The sequence below is a fragment of the Procambarus clarkii genome, unplaced genomic scaffold (genome assembly GCF_040958095.1).
Source record: "Procambarus clarkii isolate CNS0578487 unplaced genomic scaffold, FALCON_Pclarkii_2.0 HiC_scaffold_124, whole genome shotgun sequence".
NCBI classification, from domain to species: Eukaryota; Metazoa; Arthropoda; class Malacostraca; order Decapoda; family Cambaridae; genus Procambarus; species Procambarus clarkii.
The window spans coordinates 1,967,795-1,986,633 of NW_027189157.1; positions in this window are offsets into that span (position 1 = coordinate 1,967,795).

Here is an 18,839-nt window from a genome sequence, read left to right on the forward strand (position 1 = left end):
CATTATGTTTTCGTCAAATAAGAAAATATAGTCACAGATATCTATCATCGTCATTCTTAACTGACATTTTATACTTTGTCGAGCACTAAATAGCCACTTTCGTCATGTTTTGGCTTTTGCTCAACTAAAAGTATTCATCGGTCAACTAAAAATAGTTACTTCATCATGTTTCCTTGTCATTTCTTAACTGAAATATCACTTCTCTCATCTGAAAATAGTCAGAAATAGCCTCGTTCAACACTGTTCTTAACTATGTAACCTTTCACTTCGCTAGAATAGTCATATTCATCGTTGTTCCTAACTAAATTATATGTCGTTAAGTAAGAAATATAGTCAAAGACACTCTTCGAGACATCAAGGACTTACTCAAAGACATCAAAGTTACACTCAAAGACGTCCTTTTCATTAATCAGAGAAACTTTCTAAGACGTCTTTGTTCATTAAAGTTAATCTCTTGTCCACAAAGTTATTCTGTGCTATCAAACTTGTTCTCAAAGACATCAAATGTTATTCACAGAGTCATCAAAGTTATTTGTAACTCACTTTGTTCATAAAAGTTATTCTCAGAGACATCAAAAGTTAATCTCAAAGTCATCAAATGTTATTCTCTATGACATAAAATTTATTCTCAGAGACATCTAAAGATAATCTTGCTCATCAAAGTTTATCTCTAAGGCATAAAAGTTTTTCTCAGAGGCATAAAAGTTATTCTCAGAGACATGAAAGTTAATCTCAGAGTTAACAAAGGTAATCTCTAACTCACTTTCGTTCATCATATTAATTCTCAAAGTCATCAAAGTTATTCTAAGACATCATCTTTCATCAAAGACATTCTCTAAGTCCTGAAAGTTATTCTCTAATAGTAGTAGTAGGGTGTAAGCGCCACAGGTCCCCATTTTTTTTTTTGCCAGAGGACCCCTGTGGGGTGTAAGCGCCACAGGTCCCCATTTTTTTTTTTGCCAGAGGACCCCTGTGGGGTGTAAGCGCCACAGGTCCCCATTTTTTTTTCAGGTCAAATATCGTCTGTGCGCCCCAAGGGTTTCAGGTAAATTTAGAATATCCCCTGTGCGCCCCAAGGGTTTCAGGTCAAATATCCCCTGTGCGCCCCAAGGGTTTCAGGTAAATTTAGAAATTCGTGTGTATCGCTTGGGGGTTTTCAGGTAAATTTTGTCAGTCACAGATTTTAGAAGTAAGGATTTCTTATGAGAAAAATAATTTCCGAGACTTAGAAGTTTGTTAAAGCCTTATGGGAGAAATTCAAATAACGTGTGTAGCACTTTAGGGCTTCCAGGAGAACTCTACGGACATATTTTACATGTTTTCAACTTACAAAATCGTCTATGTAAGCTTTAGTTATTCATATAAATTTAGAAAATCACCTGTGTAAGTCATAGTTTTCAGGGTTTCGTACATCACACCCCCCTCCCTCCCCCCTTACCTCGCAATCTCTCGCGTCACCTTTATTTACTTTGCGCCCAGCCAGCCAGTCGGCTCTTAATCTTATCTTATCTTCATAATATCTGGACCGTCCCTCCTCTCTCTCTCTCTCTCCTTTCATTCAGTTCAACTATTTTCCAACATCGTATGTTTGCTCCTTTTCATTAAGCAAGTCAGTATGTTTGCTCCTTTTCATTAAGCAAGTCAGTTTTACACAAATAAATCATGTTAGTAAGCAAGTTCTAGCTCACGTTCCCCACCTTAGTCCCCTGTCGTATAATGAATACTATCATTCCAATCCCTCTAAAATTTAAAAATAATCATATTTCAAATGTAGTTCAATACAGTAATTTAGTTACCAAGCTCCAGCGCTTGTCCTCCGCCTTAGCTCTCTCTCGTATCTTCGTTAGTATCAGATCAATTCCCCTGAAATTTCTACCCTCTGTATTTCAGACACCGTAAATAAGATCAAAATAGTTATCGAGCTCCAGCTCTCGTCCCCGCCTTAATTCTCTTTCGTATCTTTGTAAATAACCCATCAATTTCCCTAAAATTAAAAGCAGACATACTTCAAAGTTAGTAAATAAGATCAAGTCAGTTACTGAGCTCCAGCTCTCGTCCCCCACCCTCTTCCACCCTCAAGTCTTTGTAAATAAACCATCAATTTCCCCGAAATTTTTACCCTCTGTATTTCAGACATAGTAAATATGATGAAAACAATTATAAAACTCTAGCTCTTGTCCTCTGTCCAAGCTCACTTTTGTAAATTCATTACTCTCAGTCCAAATCACCCAACTACATTTTCAGACATAGTAAATAAAAACCAGTTCAGTTATCAAGTTTCAACTCTTGTGCCCCAGCTTAGTTCATTTTGTACAAGTTCTTTATTTCCAACTATATCACATGAGATTTAAGATCACCTTATTTTCTAACGTAGTAAAATTAATCAGGGCATTAACCAAGCTCCATTCCCTCAGCCTTAGATCATCAGACATAAATATTTTCGATCAAGTCCGTCTCCAGCTTAACTCTTACCCTTTCCCTCCCTTACTTTCTCATCCCCAACGTATCAAAACCTTCAATAATCGTACTGTATTTGCATATTTTCTCTATATTCAGCTGTGTTCTTCACATTTTGTCCATGTTTTCTGTGTTCACTCCATGTTCTTCAAATGTTCACAGTCCCATTCAGTTCATATTTTCACAAGTATCTCCATTTTTTATGTAATCTTTCTCTTAGTCTCATTATGTTCTCTACAAATTCTAGTCATATTTTCTATGTTTTCATATTCATCACATGTTCTCTTTACAACTTTTATACTCAATATTCATGCTAACTTCCATATTTTGTGTTCTTTGTCAATATTCATGTTCCTCTACAAGTTCATGTTCCTCACAAGATCACTTCATTTTTTCACCTTCACTTACATGTTTTCTACATTCTTTGTCATATTCTCCATGTTCTTCACAAGTCCATTGTTCATTCTTTGTAATCCCTATTCTCCTTATCATGTTTTCATGTTCTCTGTAAGTTCATATTCCCAGCATGTTCACTGTATTCATCAACTTTTCTTACATGTGTTCTTTGCCATGTTCCCCATATGTTCTCTGGGTTTTTCCCCTTACATGTTATCTAACGTTCCTTAACTAAAAAAATCTTTCACCAATCAACTAAAAACATAGTCACTTTCGTCATTTCTCAACTAAACTTATTATCCAGTCAACTAAAAATAGTCAGAAATAGCCTCGTTCAACACTGTTCTTAACTAAAACAACCTTTCTCTTAGCTAAAAATTGTCAAAGGAAACTTCTTTCAGCACTTTCTTAACTGCCGCTACGTTTCATCAAGTAAGAAAAAATTGTCAAAGGAAACTTTCATCATTTCTTAACTAAACATATTCCCCATTCATCAGAAAATAACCGTGTTCTTCATGTTTCATTGTCATTTCGTAACAGCCATTATGTTTTCGTCAAGTAAGAAAATATAGTCAAAGATATCTATCATCGTCGTTCTTAACTGACATTTATACTTTGTGGAGCACTAAAAAATAGTCAAATGTAACTTTTTCAACACTTTCGTAACTAAAATTATATGTCGCTAAGTAAGAAAAATTGTCAAAGGAATCTTTCCAGCACTGTTCTTAACTAAACTTATTCCCCAGTCATCAGAAATAACCGTGTTCTTCATGTTTCATTGTCATTTCATAACTAAAATTATCCATCAATCAACAGAAAAAGCCATGTTCATCATGTTTTGTCTTTTTGCTTAACTAAAATTATGTTTTGTCAAGTAAGAAAAAATAACCAAAGATATCTTTCATCGCTGTTCTTAACTGACATTATACTTTGGGGAGCACAAAAAATAGTCACTGTCATCATGTCTTGTCTTTTTCCATAACTAAAAGTATTCATCGGTCAACTAAAAAATAGTTACTTCATCATGTTTCCTTGTCATTTCTTAACTGAAATATCACTTCTCTCATCTGAAATAGTCATGTGTAGCCTCTTTCCAACACTGTTCTTAACTAAAGTAGCCTTTCACTTCGCTAAAATAGTCATATTCGTCATTGTTCCTAACTAAAATATATGTCGTTAAGTAAGAAATATAGTCAAAAACATCCTTTGAGACATCAAAGACAACCTTTAAGACTTCAATGGGACTCTTCGAGATATCAAAAGACACTCTCAAACACTCAAAAAATTTACTTGCATCCTCAAAGTTATTCTCAGAGGCATAAAAGTTATTCTCAGAGACATCTAAAGTTATTCTCAGTCATCAAAGTTATTCCAAGAGACGTCAAAGTTAATCCAAGACATCATCTTTCATCAAAGATATTCTCTAAGCCCGCAAAGTTATTCCCAGAGTCATCAAAAAGTTATTCTTCGAAACATAAAATTTGCTCTGTAAGACATCTTCGTTCATCAAACTTATTCTCAGAGATATCTAAAGTTATTCTCAGAATAATCAAAAGTTATTCTAAGACAACAAAGTCTTTCTCAGAGTCATCAAAGTTATTCTCAGAGTCACCTTTGTTATTCAAAGAAGCCTTCTGAGACATCCTCGTTCAACAAAAACTGTCCTCAGAGCCATCAAAAAGTTAAATACAGTCGTCAAAGTTATTCTCTAAGTATCTTTTCGTTCATCAGAGAAGCTTTCTAAGACATCTTTGTTCATCCAAGTTGTTCTCTAAGACATCAATCTTGTTCTCTAAGACATCAAAGATGTTCTCTAAATCATAAAAGTTAATCTCTAAGTTACCTTCGTTCGTCAGAGAAACTTTCCAAAACATCTTTGTTCATCAAACTTGTTTTCAAAGTCATCAAAAGTTAATCTAAGACATCTTTTTTCATCAAAGATATTTTCAGAGACATCTAAAGTTATTATGTAAGACATAAAAGTTATTCTCAGAGTCATCAAATGTTATTCTCGAAGTCATCAAAGATATTTTCAGAGCCATCTAAAGTTAATTTCTATGTTATAAAAGTTATTCTCAGAGACATCTAAAGTTAATCTTGGTCATCAAAGTTGTTCTCTAAACATCAATGTTGTTCTCCAAGACATCAAAGATGTTCTCAAAATCATAAAAGTTATTCCCAGAGCTATCAAAGTTATTCTCAAAGTCATCAAAGTTATTCAAAGAGCTAACAAAAGTTATTCTCTAAGTAACCTTTCGTTCATCAGAGAAGCTTTCTAAGACATCTTCGTTCATCAAAGAAACTCTCCTTCTTCCATCAAGTTATACTTTAAGACAACATTGTTGTTCTCTAAGACATCTTCAGGCATAAAATTTGACTCCAAATGTAACTAGTTCAGCTTTTCATATCAAACTTACACTTCTGTTAAATATATTTTCTTAGACATTTTACCTTTTAAACTGTTCTCTGAACTACACTGTTCAAACCTACGTAACCTATCCTCTCCACCCAATGTTACTTAGTTAACGTAACGTTCCTAAACCTAGCTTTACCTATCCTAACATACCTTACCTTACCTATCTTACCTAACTTTACCTATCCTAACATAACTTACCTTACCTTCCCTAACTTAACCTAACTTTACCTATCCTAACTTAACTTGCCTTTCATAACCTAGCTTTACCTATCCTAACATAACTTACCTTACCTTCCCTATCTTACCTAACTTTACCTATCCTAACATAACTTACCTTACCTTCCCTAACTTAACCTAACTTTACCTATCCTAACTTAACTTACCTTTCATAACCTAACTTTACCTAACATAACTTACCTTACCTTCCCTATCTTACCTAACTTTACCTATCCTAACATAACTTACCTTACCTTCCCTAACTTAACCTAACTTTACCTATCCTAACTTAACTTACCTTTCATAACCTAACTTTACCTAACATAACTTACCTTACCTTCCCTATCTTACCTAACTTTACCTATCCTAACATAACTTACCTTACCTTCCCTAACTTAACCTAACTTTACCTATCCTAACATAACTTACCTTACCTATCATACCTAACTTAACCTAACTTTACCTATCCTAACTTAACTTACCTAACTTATTCTGCTTAACCTATCTTACCTAACTTTACCTATCTTACCTAACTTAACTTTCATAACTTAACTTTACCTATCCTAACATAACTTACCTTCCCTATCTTACCTAACTTTACCTATCCTAACATAACTTACCTTACCTACCTTACCTAACTTAACCTGCTTAACCTAATTTACCTTACTTTACCTAACTTATATAACTTATCTTACCTATCCTAACCTAACTTGCTTTACCTAACTTAATCTTACATTCCCAAACTGATGTATCCTAACTTATCTAGTCAAACCAGACATGATCTAACTTACATAAGTAATCCTTCTTGTCTTTTGTGTTTCGTCAATCATTGTCTCATATTCATTTACTCATTTCATTAGTTAATTTCTCAAATGGTCACTTATGCATTTCAAGTGCTATTTGTTAGAGATTGGATATTTAAGCATTTCAAAGAATTATAATTTCTCAAATGGTCACTTATGCATTTCAAGTGCTATTTGTTAGAGATTGGATATTTAAGCATTTCAAAGAATGTTTGTTTTATATGGGCATTTACTCATTTCAAGGGATAATTTCTCAAATGGACGTTTTTGCATTTCAAGTGTTATTTGTTTAAGATTGGGTGTTTAACCATTTCAAAGGTTTTTCTTATATATGGGAACTTACTCGTTTCAAGGGCCAATTTCTCAAATGGTCATTTTTGCAGATCAAGGGTTATTTGTTAAAGTTCATCAAGTTGCTCATAAGTTGTATTTAGTAGGTTCTATCATATGTTCTTATTCCCCAACCCCTTAACCTAACCTCTTGTAATCTTAGTGTATTTAGTAGGTTCTATCTTATGTTCTTATTTCCCAACCCTTTACCCTATCCTTTCAGATGTAGTTTATTGTGTTTTTTTGACGTATTTGTTGAATATATTATCCTTTTTGTATATTTTTACCCAAACCCACCATCCCACTTAACCTTCTTTCCTTCTTTTACTTTGATTTCACATATAAGTTCATTCTTTATCTTAGTAATAATAAAATTACAATAGTAAAGAATCAGATCTACTAAAACTTGAAATTGAGAAAAACAAGAGAGCAAGTGAGTGAGAGCATGAAAAGAGGAGAAAAGAGTAAGAGAGAGGGGGGAGGAAGAGCATGGGAGCACTAGGACTTGAATTTGAGAAAAAGAAAAACTAAGCGAATGAGAGTGAGGGTGTGAGAATGGGGGCATTAAGACTTGAATTTGAGAAAGAAGAGAGCATTTGAGCAAATGAGGGAGAGAGAGGGGGAGGAAGAGAGAGAATAAGGGAGAGAGATAGAAAAGGAGGGTTAGAAGGAGTAGGAGAATCAAAGTAAAAGAAGGAAAGAAGGTTTGGGTAAAAATATACAAAAAGGATAATATATTCAACAAATACGTCAAAAAAACACAATAAACTACATCTGAAAGGATAGGGTAAAGGGTTGGGAAATAAGAACATAAGATAGAACCTACTAAATACACTAAGATTACAAGAGGTTAGGTTAAGGGGTTGGGGAATAAGAACATATGATAGAACCTACTAAATACAACTTATGAGCAACTTGATGAACTTTAACAAATAACCCTTGATCTGCAAAAATGACCATTTGAGAAATTGGCCCTTGAAACGAGTAAGTTCCCATATATAAGAAAAACCTTTGAAATGGTTAAACACCCAATCTTAAACAAATAACACTTGAAATGCAAAAACGTCCATTTGAGAAATTATCCCTTGAAATGAGTAAATGCCCATATAAAACAAACATTCTTTGAAATGCTTAAATATCCAATCTCTAACAAATAGCACTTGAAATGCATAAGTGACCATTTGAGAAATTATAATTCTTTGAAATGCTTAAATATCCAATCTCTAACAAATAGCACTTGAAATGCATAAGTGACCATTTGAGAAATTAACTAATGAAATGAGTAAATGAATATGAGACAATGATTGACGAAACACAAAAGACAAGAAGGATTACTTATGTAAGTTAGATCATGTCTGGTTTGACTAGATAAGTTAGGATACATCAGTTTGGGAATGTAAGATTAAGTTAGGTAAAGCAAGTTAGGTTAGGATAGGTAAGATAAGTTATATAAGTTAGGTAAAGTAAGGTAAATTAGGTTAAGCAGGTTAAGTTAGGTAAGGTAGGTAAGGTAAGTTATGTTAGGATAGGTAAAGTTAGGTAAGATAGGGAAGGTAAGTTATGTTAGGATAGGTAAAGTTAAGTTATGAAAGTTAAGTTAGGTAAGATAGGTAAAGTTAGGTAAGATAGGTTAAGCAGAATAAGTTAGGTAAGTTAAGTTAGGATAGGTAAAGTTAGGTTAAGTTAGGTATGATAGGTAAGGTAAGTTATGTTAGGATAGGTAAAGTTAGGTTAAGTTAGGGAAGGTAAGGTAAGTTATGTTAGGATAGGTAAAGTTAGGTAAGATAGGGAAGGTAAGGTAAGTTATGTTAGGTAAAGTTAGGTTATGAAAGGTAAGTTAAGTTAGGATAGGTAAAGTTAGGTTAAGTTAGGGAAGGTAAGGTAAGTTATGTTAGGATAGGTAAAGTTAGGTAAGATAGGGAAGGTAAGGTAAGTTATGTTAGGTAAAGTTAGGTTATGAAAGGTAAGTTAAGTTAGGATAGGTAAAGTTAGGTTAAGTTAGGGAAGGTAAGGTAAGTTATGTTAGGATAGGTAAAGTTAGGTAAGATAGGGAAGGTAAGGTAAGTTATGTTAGGATAGGTAAAGCTAGGTTATGAAAGGCAAGTTAAGTTAGGATAGGTAAAGTTAGGTTAAGTTAGGGAAGGTAAGGTAAGTTATGTTAGGATAGGTAAAGTTAGGTAAGATAGGTAAGGTAAGGTATGTTAGGATAGGTAAAGCTAGGTTTAGGAACGTTACGTTAACTAAGTAACATTGGGTGGAGAGGATAGGTTACGTAGGTTTGAACAGTGTAGTTCAGAGAACAGTTTAAAAGGTAAAATGTCTAAGAAAATATATTTAACAGAAGTGTAAGTTTGATATGAAAAGCTGAACTAGTTACATTTGGAGTCAAATTTTATGCCTGAAGATGTCTTAGAGAACAACAATGTTGTCTTAAAGTATAACTTGATGGAAGAAGGAGAGTTTCTTTGATGAACGAAGATGTCTTAGAAAGCTTCTCTGATGAACGAAAGGTTACTTAGAGAATAACTTTTGTTAGCTCTTTGAATAACTTTGATGACTTTGAGAATAACTTTGATAGCTCTGGGAATAACTTTTATGATTTTGAGAACATCTTTGATGTCTTGGAGAACAACATTGATGTTTAGAGAACAACTTTGATGACCAAGATTAACTTTAGATGTCTCTGAGAATAACTTTTATAACATAGAAATTAACTTTAGATGGCTCTGAAAATATCTTTGATGACTTCGAGAATAACATTTGATGACTCTGAGAATAACTTTTATGTCTTACATAATAACTTTAGATGTCTCTGAAAATATCTTTGATGAAAAAAGATGTCTTAGATTAACTTTTGATGACTTTGAAAACAAGTTTGATGAACAAAGATGTTTTGGAAAGTTTCTCTGACGAACGAAGGTAACTTAGAGATTAACTTTTATGATTTAGAGAACATCTTTGATGTCTTAGAGAACAAGATTGATGTCTTAGAGAACAACTTGGATGAACAAAGATGTCTTAGAAAGCTTCTCTGATGAACGAAAAGATACTTAGAGAATAACTTTGACGACTGTATTTAACTTTTTGATGGCTCTGAGGACAGTTTTTGTTGAACGAGGATGTCTCAGAAGGCTTCTTTGAATAACAAAGGTGACTCTGAGAATAACTTTGATGACTCTGAGAAAGACTTTGTTGTCTTAGAATAACTTTTGATTATTCTGAGAATAACTTTAGATATCTCTGAGAATAAGTTTGATGAACGAAGATGTCTTACAGAGCAAATTTTATGTTTCGAAGAATAACTTTTTGATGACTCTGGGAATAACTTTGCGGGCTTAGAGAATATCTTTGATGAAAGATGATGTCTTGGATTAACTTTGACGTCTCTTGGAATAACTTTGATGACTGAGAATAACTTTAGATGTCTCTGAGAATAACTTTTATGCCTCTGAGAATAACTTTGAGGATGCAAGTAAATTTTTTGAGTGTTTGAGAGTGTCTTTTGATATCTCGAAGAGTCCCATTGAAGTCTTAAAGGTTGTCTTTGATGTCTCAAAGGATGTTTTTGACTATATTTCTTACTTAACGACATATATTTTAGTTAGGAACAATGACGAATATGACTATTTTAGCGAAGTGAAAGGCTACTTTAGTTAAGAACAGTGTTGGAAAGAGGCTACACATGACTATTTCAGATGAGAGAAGTGATATTTCAGTTAAGAAATGACAAGGAAACATGATGAAGTAACTATTTTTTAGTTGACCGATGAATACTTTTAGTTATGGAAAAAGACAAGACATGATGACAGTGACTATTTTTTGTGCTCCCCAAAGTATAATGTCAGTTAAGAACAGCGATGAAAGATATCTTTGGTTATTTTTTCTTACTTGACAAAACATAATTTTAGTTAAGCAAAAAGACAAAACATGATGAACATGGCTTTTTCTGTTGATTGATGGATAATTTTAGTTATGAAATGACAATGAAACATGAAGAACACGGTTATTTCTGATGACTGGGGAATAAGTTTAGTTAAGAACAGTGCTGGAAAGATTCCTTTGACAATTTTTCTTACTTAGCGACATATAATTTTAGTTACGAAAGTGTTGAAAAAGTTACATTTGACTATTTTTTAGTGCTCCACAAAGTATAAATGTCAGTTAAGAACGACGATGATAGATATCTTTGACTATATTTTCTTACTTGACGAAAACATAATGGCTGTTACGAAATGACAATGAAACATGAAGAACACGGTTATTTTCTGATGAATGGGGAATATGTTTAGTTAAGAAATGATGAAAGTTTCCTTTGACAATTTTTTCTTACTTGATGAAACGTAGCGGCAGTTAAGAAAGTGCTGAAAGAAGTTTCCTTTGACAATTTTTAGCTAAGAGAAAGGTTGTTTTAGTTAAGAACAGTGTTGAACGAGGCTATTTCTGACTATTTTTAGTTGACTGGATAATAAGTTTAGTTGAGAAATGACGAAAGTGACTATGTTTTTAGTTGATTGGTGAAAGATTTTTTTAGTTAAGGAACGTTAGATAACATGTAAGGGGAAAAACCCAGAGAACATATGGGGAACATGGCAAAGAACACATGTAAGAAAAGTTGATGAATACAGTGAACATGCTGGGAATATGAACTTACAGAGAACATGAAAACATGATAAGGAGAATAGGGATTACAAAGAATGAACAATGGACTTGTGAAGAACATGGAGAATATGACAAAGAATGTAGAAAACATGTAAGTGAAGGTGAAAAAATGAAGTGATCTTGTGAGGAACATGAACTTGTAGAGGAACATGAATATTGACAAAGAACACAAAATATGGAAGTTAGCATGAATATTGAGTATAAAAGTTGTAAAGAGAACATGTGATGAATATGAAAACATAGAAAATATGACTAGAATTTGTAGAGAACATAATGAGACTAAGAGAAAGATTACATAAAAAATGGAGATACTTGTGAAAATATGAACTGAATGGGACTGTGAACATTTGAAGAACATGGAGTGAACACAGAAAACATGGACAAAATGTGAAGAACACAGCTGAATATAGAGAAAATATGCAAATACAGTACGATTATTGAAGGTTTTGATACGTTGGGGATGAGAAAGTAAGGGAGGGAAAGGGTAAGAGTTAAGCTGGAGACGGACTTGATCGAAAATATTTATGTCTGATGATCTAAGGCTGAGGGAATGGAGCTTGGTTAATGCCCTGATTAATTTTACTACGTTAGAAAATAAGGTGATCTTAAATCTCATGTGATATAGTTGGAAATAAAGAACTTGTACAAAATGAACTAAGCTGGGGCACAAGAGTTGAAACTTGATAACTGAACTGGTTTTTATTTACTATGTCTGAAAATGTAGTTGGGTGATTTGGACTGAGAGTAATGAATTTACAAAAGTGAGCTTGGACAGAGGACAAGAGCTAGAGTTTTATAATTGTTTTCATCATATTTACTATGTCTGAAATACAGAGGGTAAAAATTTCGGGGAAATTGATGGTTTATTTACAAAGACTTGAGGGTGGAAGAGGGTGGGGGACGAGAGCTGGAGCTCAGTAACTGACTTGATCTTATTTACTAACTTTGAAGTATGTCTGCTTTTAATTTTAGGGAAATTGATGGGTTATTTACAAAGATACGAAAGAGAATTAAGGCGGGGACGAGAGCTGGAGCTCGATAACTATTTTGATCTTATTTACGGTGTCTGAAATACAGAGGGTAGAAATTTCAGGGGAATTGATCTGATACTAACGAAGATACGAGAGAGAGCTAAGGCGGAGGACAAGCGCTGGAGCTTGGTAACTAAATTACTGTATTGAACTACATTTGAAATATGATTATTTTTAAATTTTAGAGGGATTGGAATGATAGTATTCATTATACGACAGGGGACTAAGGTGGGGAACGTGAGCTAGAACTTGCTTACTAACATGATTTATTTGTGTAAAACTGACTTGCTTAATGAAAAGGAGCAAACATACTGACTTGCTTAATGAAAAGGAGCAAACATACGATGTTGGAAAATAGTTGAACTGAATGAAAGGAGAGAGAGAGAGAGAGGAGGGACGGTCCAGATATTATGAAGATAAGATAAGATTAAGAGCCGACTGGCTGGCTGGGCGCAAAGTAAATAAAGGTGACGCGAGAGATTGCGAGGTAAGGGGGGAGGGAGGGGGGTGTGATGTACGAAACCCTGAAAACTATGACTTACACAGGTGATTTTCTAAATTTATATGAATAACTAAAGCTTACATAGACGATTTTGTAAGTTGAAAACATGTAAAATATGTCCGTAGAGTTCTCCTGGAAGCCCTAAAGTGCTACACACGTTATTTGAATTTCTCCCATAAGGCTTTAACAAACTTCTAAGTCTCGGAAATTATTTTTCTCATAAGAAATCCTTACTTCTAAAATCTGTGACTGACAAAATTTACCTGAAAACCCCCAAGCGATACACACGAATTTCTAAATTTACCTGAAACCCTTGGGGCGCACAGGGGATATTTGACCTGAAACCCTTGGGGCGCACAGGGGATATTCTAAATTTACCTGAAACCCTTGGGGCGCACAGACGATATTTGACCTGAAAAAAAAATGGGGACCTGTGGCGCTTACACCCCACAGGGGTCCTCTGGCAAAAAAAAAAATGGGGACCTGTGGCGCTTACACCCCACAGGGGTCCTCTGGCAAAAAAAAAAATGGGGACCTGTGGCGCTTACACCCCACAGGGGTCCTCTGGCAAAAAAAAAAATGGGGACCTGTGGCGCTTACACCCTACTACTTGTAGGGTAGTAGGGTGTAGTAGTAGGGTGTAAGCGCCACAGGCAACTTTTTTTTTTGGGGAGAGGACCCCTGTGGGGTGTAAGCGCCACAGGCAACTTTTTTTTTCTGGCCAGAGGACCCCTGTGGGGTGTAAGCGCCACAGGCAACTTTTTTTTTTTTTCTGGAAATTCGTGTGTAGCGCTTTAGGGTTTTCAGGTGAATTTGGGGAGTCACAGATTTGGAATTAGGGAATTCTTATAATGAAAAATAATGTCATACGAGTTTGTTAAAGTTCTTATAATGAAAAATAATGTCATACGAGTTTGTTAAAGTTCTTATGAGAAAAATAATTTCCGAGACATAGAAGTTTGTTAAGGCCTTATGGGACAAATTCAAGTATCGTATGTAGCGCTTAGGGTTTCCATGAGAACTCTACGGACATATTTTACATGTTTTCAACTTACAAAATCGTCTATGTAAGCCTTAGTTATTCATATAAATTTAGAAAATTACCTGTGTAAGTCATGGTTTTCAAGTCTCGTACATCACACCCCCCTCCCTCCCTCCCCCCTTACCCCTCAATCTGTCGCGTCACCTTTATTTACTTTACGCCCGGCCAGCCAGACCTCTTATCTTATCTTATCTTCTTCATAATATCTCGACCATCCCTCCTCTCTCTCTCTCTCTCCTCCTCCTATTTCCTTACAACTATTTTCAGAGTTTCAAATAATCATAGAAGTTTATTTATATATTTATGACAGAATTTGTAAAAGGATCATTTTCAGAGAATATTGTCTTAGATGTTTTGTTAAGGAAAACAGACAACTTATCCATAACACTTAGTTTTATATCCATTTACGGCTATTTCATCTGTAAAGACCAAATTGAACAGAGCCCGGTTTTAAGCTCATATTTCATCAGAGACCAGTTTATACCGAAATTCGCCAGAGTCTACTTTGAGAGCAAATTTCATCAGTGTCCTGTAATCTGTGAAAACTTGACAGAGACCATTTTATACCCAATTTTCGGCAGAGTCCAGTTTATGCTCAAATTCGCCAGAGTCTACTTTGAGAGCAAAATTAGTCAGAGACAGTTTTAAGCTCATATTTCATCAGAGTCCAGTTTATGCTCAAATTCGCCAGAGTCTACTTTAATAGCAAAATTCATCAGAGTCCAGTTCTTGATCGAAATTCATCAGAGTCCAGTTTTCTAGCAATTTTCATCAGTGTCCTGTAATCTGTGAAAATTTGACAGAGTTCAGTTCTTGATCGAAATTCATCAGAGTCCAGTTTTCTAGCAAAATTCGCCAGAGTCTACTTTGTGCCAAATATTCAGAGTCCAGTTCATTATCGAAATTAATCAGAGTCCAATTAAAGACCCAAATTTGACAGAGACCACATTTTCGCTACTAGCAGTCCAATCCCCCTGAAATTTTAAACAGTCGTACTTCAAAGTTAGTAAATAAGATCAAGTCAGTTACTGAGCTCCAGCTCTTGTCCCCCACCCTCTTCCACCCTCAAGTCTTTGTAAATAAACCATCAATTTCCCCGAAATTTTTTACCCTCTGTATTTCAGACATAGTAAATATGAAGTAAACAATTATAAAACTCTAGCTCTTGTCCTCTGTCCAAGCTCACTTTTGTAAATTCATTACTCTCAGTCCAAATCACCCAACTACATTTTCAGACATAGTAAATAAAAACCAGTTCAGTTATCAAGTTTCAACTCTTGTGCCCCAGCTTAGTTCATTTGTGCAAGTTCTTTATTTTCCAACTAAATCACCTGAGATTTAAGATCACCTTATTTTCTAACGTAGTAAATTTAATCTGGACATTAGCAAAGCTCCATTTCCTCAGCCTTAGATCATCAGACATAAATATATTCGATAAAGTCCCTCTCCAGCCTATCTGTTTATCAGAGTAATTACTTTACCCTTCTCATCCCCAACGTATCAATCCCCAACGTATCAAAACCTTCAATAATCATACTGTATTTGCATATTTTCTCTATATTCAGCTGTGTTCTTCACATTTTGTCCATGTTTTCTGTGTTCATTCCATGTTCTACAAATGTTCACAGTCCCATTCAGTTCATATTTTCACAAGTATCTCCATTTTTTATGTAATCTTTCTCTTAGTCTCATTATGTTCTCTACAAATTCTAGTCATATTTTCTATGTACATCATATGTTCTCTGTATAACTTTTATACTCAATATTCATGCTAACTTCCATATTTTTGTGTTCTTTGTCAATATTCATGTTCCTCTACAAGTTCATGTTCCTCACAAGATCACTTCGTTTTTCACCTTCACTTACATGTTTTCTACATTCTTTGTCATATTCTCCATGTTCTTCACAAGTCCATTGTTCATTCTTTGTATTCCCTATTCTCCTTATCATGTTTTCATGTTCTCTGTAAGTTCATATTCCCAGCATGTTCACTGTATTCATCAACTTTTCTTACATGTGTTCTTTGCCATGTTCCCCATATGTTCTCTGGGTTTTTCCCCTTACATGTTATCTAACGTTCCTTAACTAAAAAAATCTTTCACCAATCAACTAAAACATAGTCACTTTCCTCATTTCTCAACTAAACTTATTATCCAGTCAACTAAAAATAGTCAGAAATAGCCTCGTTCAACACTGTTCTTAACTAAAACAACCTTTCTCTTAGCTAAAAATTGTCAAAGGAAACTTTTTTCAGCACTTTCTTAACAGGCGCTATGTTTCATCAAGAAAAAATTGTCAAAGGAAACTTTCCAAAACTGTTCATAACTAAACTTATTCCCTAGTCAACAGAAAATAACCGTGTTCTTCATGTTTCATTATCATTTCATAACTAAAATTATCCGCCAATCATCAGAAAAAGTCATGTTCATCATGTTTTGTCTTTTGCTCAACTAAAAGTATTCATCGGTCAACTAAAAATAGTTACTTCATCATGTTTCCTTGTCATTTCTTAACTGAAATATCACTTCTCTCATCTGAAAATAGTCAGGATTAATCTCTTTCAACACCGTTCTTAACTAAAACAACCTTTCGCTTAGCTAAAAATTATCAAAGGAAACTTCTTTCAGCACTGTTCATAACTAACTTTATCCATCGTCAAGTAAGAAAATATAGTCAAAGATATCTATCATCGTCGTTCTTAACTGACATTATACTTTGGGGAGCACAAAAAATAGTCTCCCTCGTCATGTTTTATCTTTTTCCTTAACTAAAGTATTCATCGGTCAACTAAAAAATAGTTGCTTCATCATGTTTCCTTGTCATTTCTTAACTGAAATATCACTTCTCTCATTTAAAATAGTCATGTGTAGCCTCTTTCCAACACCGTTCTTAACTAAAACAGCCTTTCACTTCGCTAAAATAGTCATATTCATCGTTGTTCCTAACTAAAATATATGTCGTTAAGTAAGAAATATAGTCAAAGGCACTCTTCGAGACATCAAGGACTTACTCAAAGACATCAAAGTTGCACTCAAAGACATTCTTTGAGACATCAAAGACATCCTTTGAGACATCAAAGACATCCTTTAAGACTTCAATGGGACTCTTCAAGATATCAAAAGACACTCGCAAACACTCAAAAATTTACTTGCATCCTCAAAGTTATTCTCAGAGGCATAAAAGTCATTCTCAGAGCTATCAAATTATTCTCGATGTCATCAAAAAGTATTTTCTCGTTCATCAAAGTTAATCTCTAACTCACTCTCGTACATCAAAGTTGATCTCAGAGTTAACAAAGGTAATCTCAGAGTTATCCAAAGATATTCTCATGTCCACAAAAGTTATTCTGAGCTATCAAAGTTAATCTCAAACATCTCCGTTCATAAAAGTTATTCTCTAAGAGCTATCAATAGTTATTCTCAGTCATCAAAGTTATTCCAAGAGACGTCAAAGTTAATCCAAGACATCATCTTTCATCAAAGACATTCTCTAAGCCCTCAAAGTTATTCTCAGCACAATCAAAAGTTATTCCAAGACAACAAAAGTTATTCTCAGAACAATCAAAAGTTAATCCAAGACAACAAAAGTCATTCTCAGAGCTATCAAAATTATTCTCGGAGTCATCAAAAGGTATTCTCTAACTCACTTTTGGTCATTAAAGTTAATTTCTGTTATAAAAGTTTGTCTCAGAGACATCTAAAGTTAATCTTAGAGTTATCAAATGTAATCTCTAACTCACTCTCGTTCATCAAAGTTGTTTCAAAAGACATCAAAGTTAATCTCAGAGTTATCCAAAGATATTCTCATGTCCACAAAGTTAATCCAAGAGACGTCAAAGTTAATCTCAGACATCTTCGTTCATAAAAGTTATTCTCAGAGACATCTAAAGTTATTCTTTAAGACAACAAAGTTTTTCTCAGAGTCACCTTTGTTATTCAAAGAAGCCTTCTGAGACATCCTCGTTCAACAAAAACTGTCCTCAGAGCCATCAAAAAGTTAAATACAGTCGTCAAAGTTATTCTCTAAGTATCTTTTCGTTCATCAGAGAAGCTTTCTAAGACATCTTTGTTCATCCAAGTTGTTCTCTAAGACATCAATCTTGTTCTCTAAGACATCAAAGATGTTCTCTAAATCATAAAAGTTAATCTCTAACTTACCTTCGTTCGTCAGAGAAACTTTCCAAAACATCTTTGTTCATCAAAAGTTAATCTAAGACATCTTTTTTCATCAAAGTTATTTTCAGAGACATCTAAAGTTATTATGTAAGACATAAAAGTTATTCTCAGAGTCATCAAATGTTATTCTCGAAGTCATCAAAGATATTTTCAGAGACATCTAAAGTTAATTTCTGTTATAAAAGTTATTCTCAGAGACATCTAAAGTTAATCTTGGTCATCAAAGTTGTTCTCTAAACATCAATGTTGTTCTCCAAGACATCAAAGATGTTCTCAAAATCATAAAAGTTATTCCCAGAGCTATCAAAGTTATTCTCAAAGTCATCAAAGTTATTCAAAGAGCTAACAAAAGTTATTCTCTAAGTAACCTTTCGTTCATCAGAGAAGCTTTCTAAGACATCTTCGTTCATCAATGTTGATCTCTAAGTCATCTTGGTTCATCAAAGAAACTCTCCTTCTTCCATCAAGTTATACTTTAAGACAACATTGTTGTTCTCTAAGACATCTTCAGGCATAAAATTTCTCCCCAAATGTAACTAGTTCAGCTTTTCATATCAAACTTACACTTCTGTTAAATATATTTTCTTAGACATTTTACCTTTTAAACTGTTCTCTGAACTACACTGTTCAAACCTACGTAACCTATCCTCTCCACCCAATGTTACTTAGTTAACGTAACGTTCCTAAACCTAACTTTACCTATCCTAACATAACTTACCTTACCTTACCTATCTTACCTAACCTAACCTAACTTTACCTATGTTACCTAACTTAACCTTCATAACCTAACTTTACCTATCCTAACATAACTT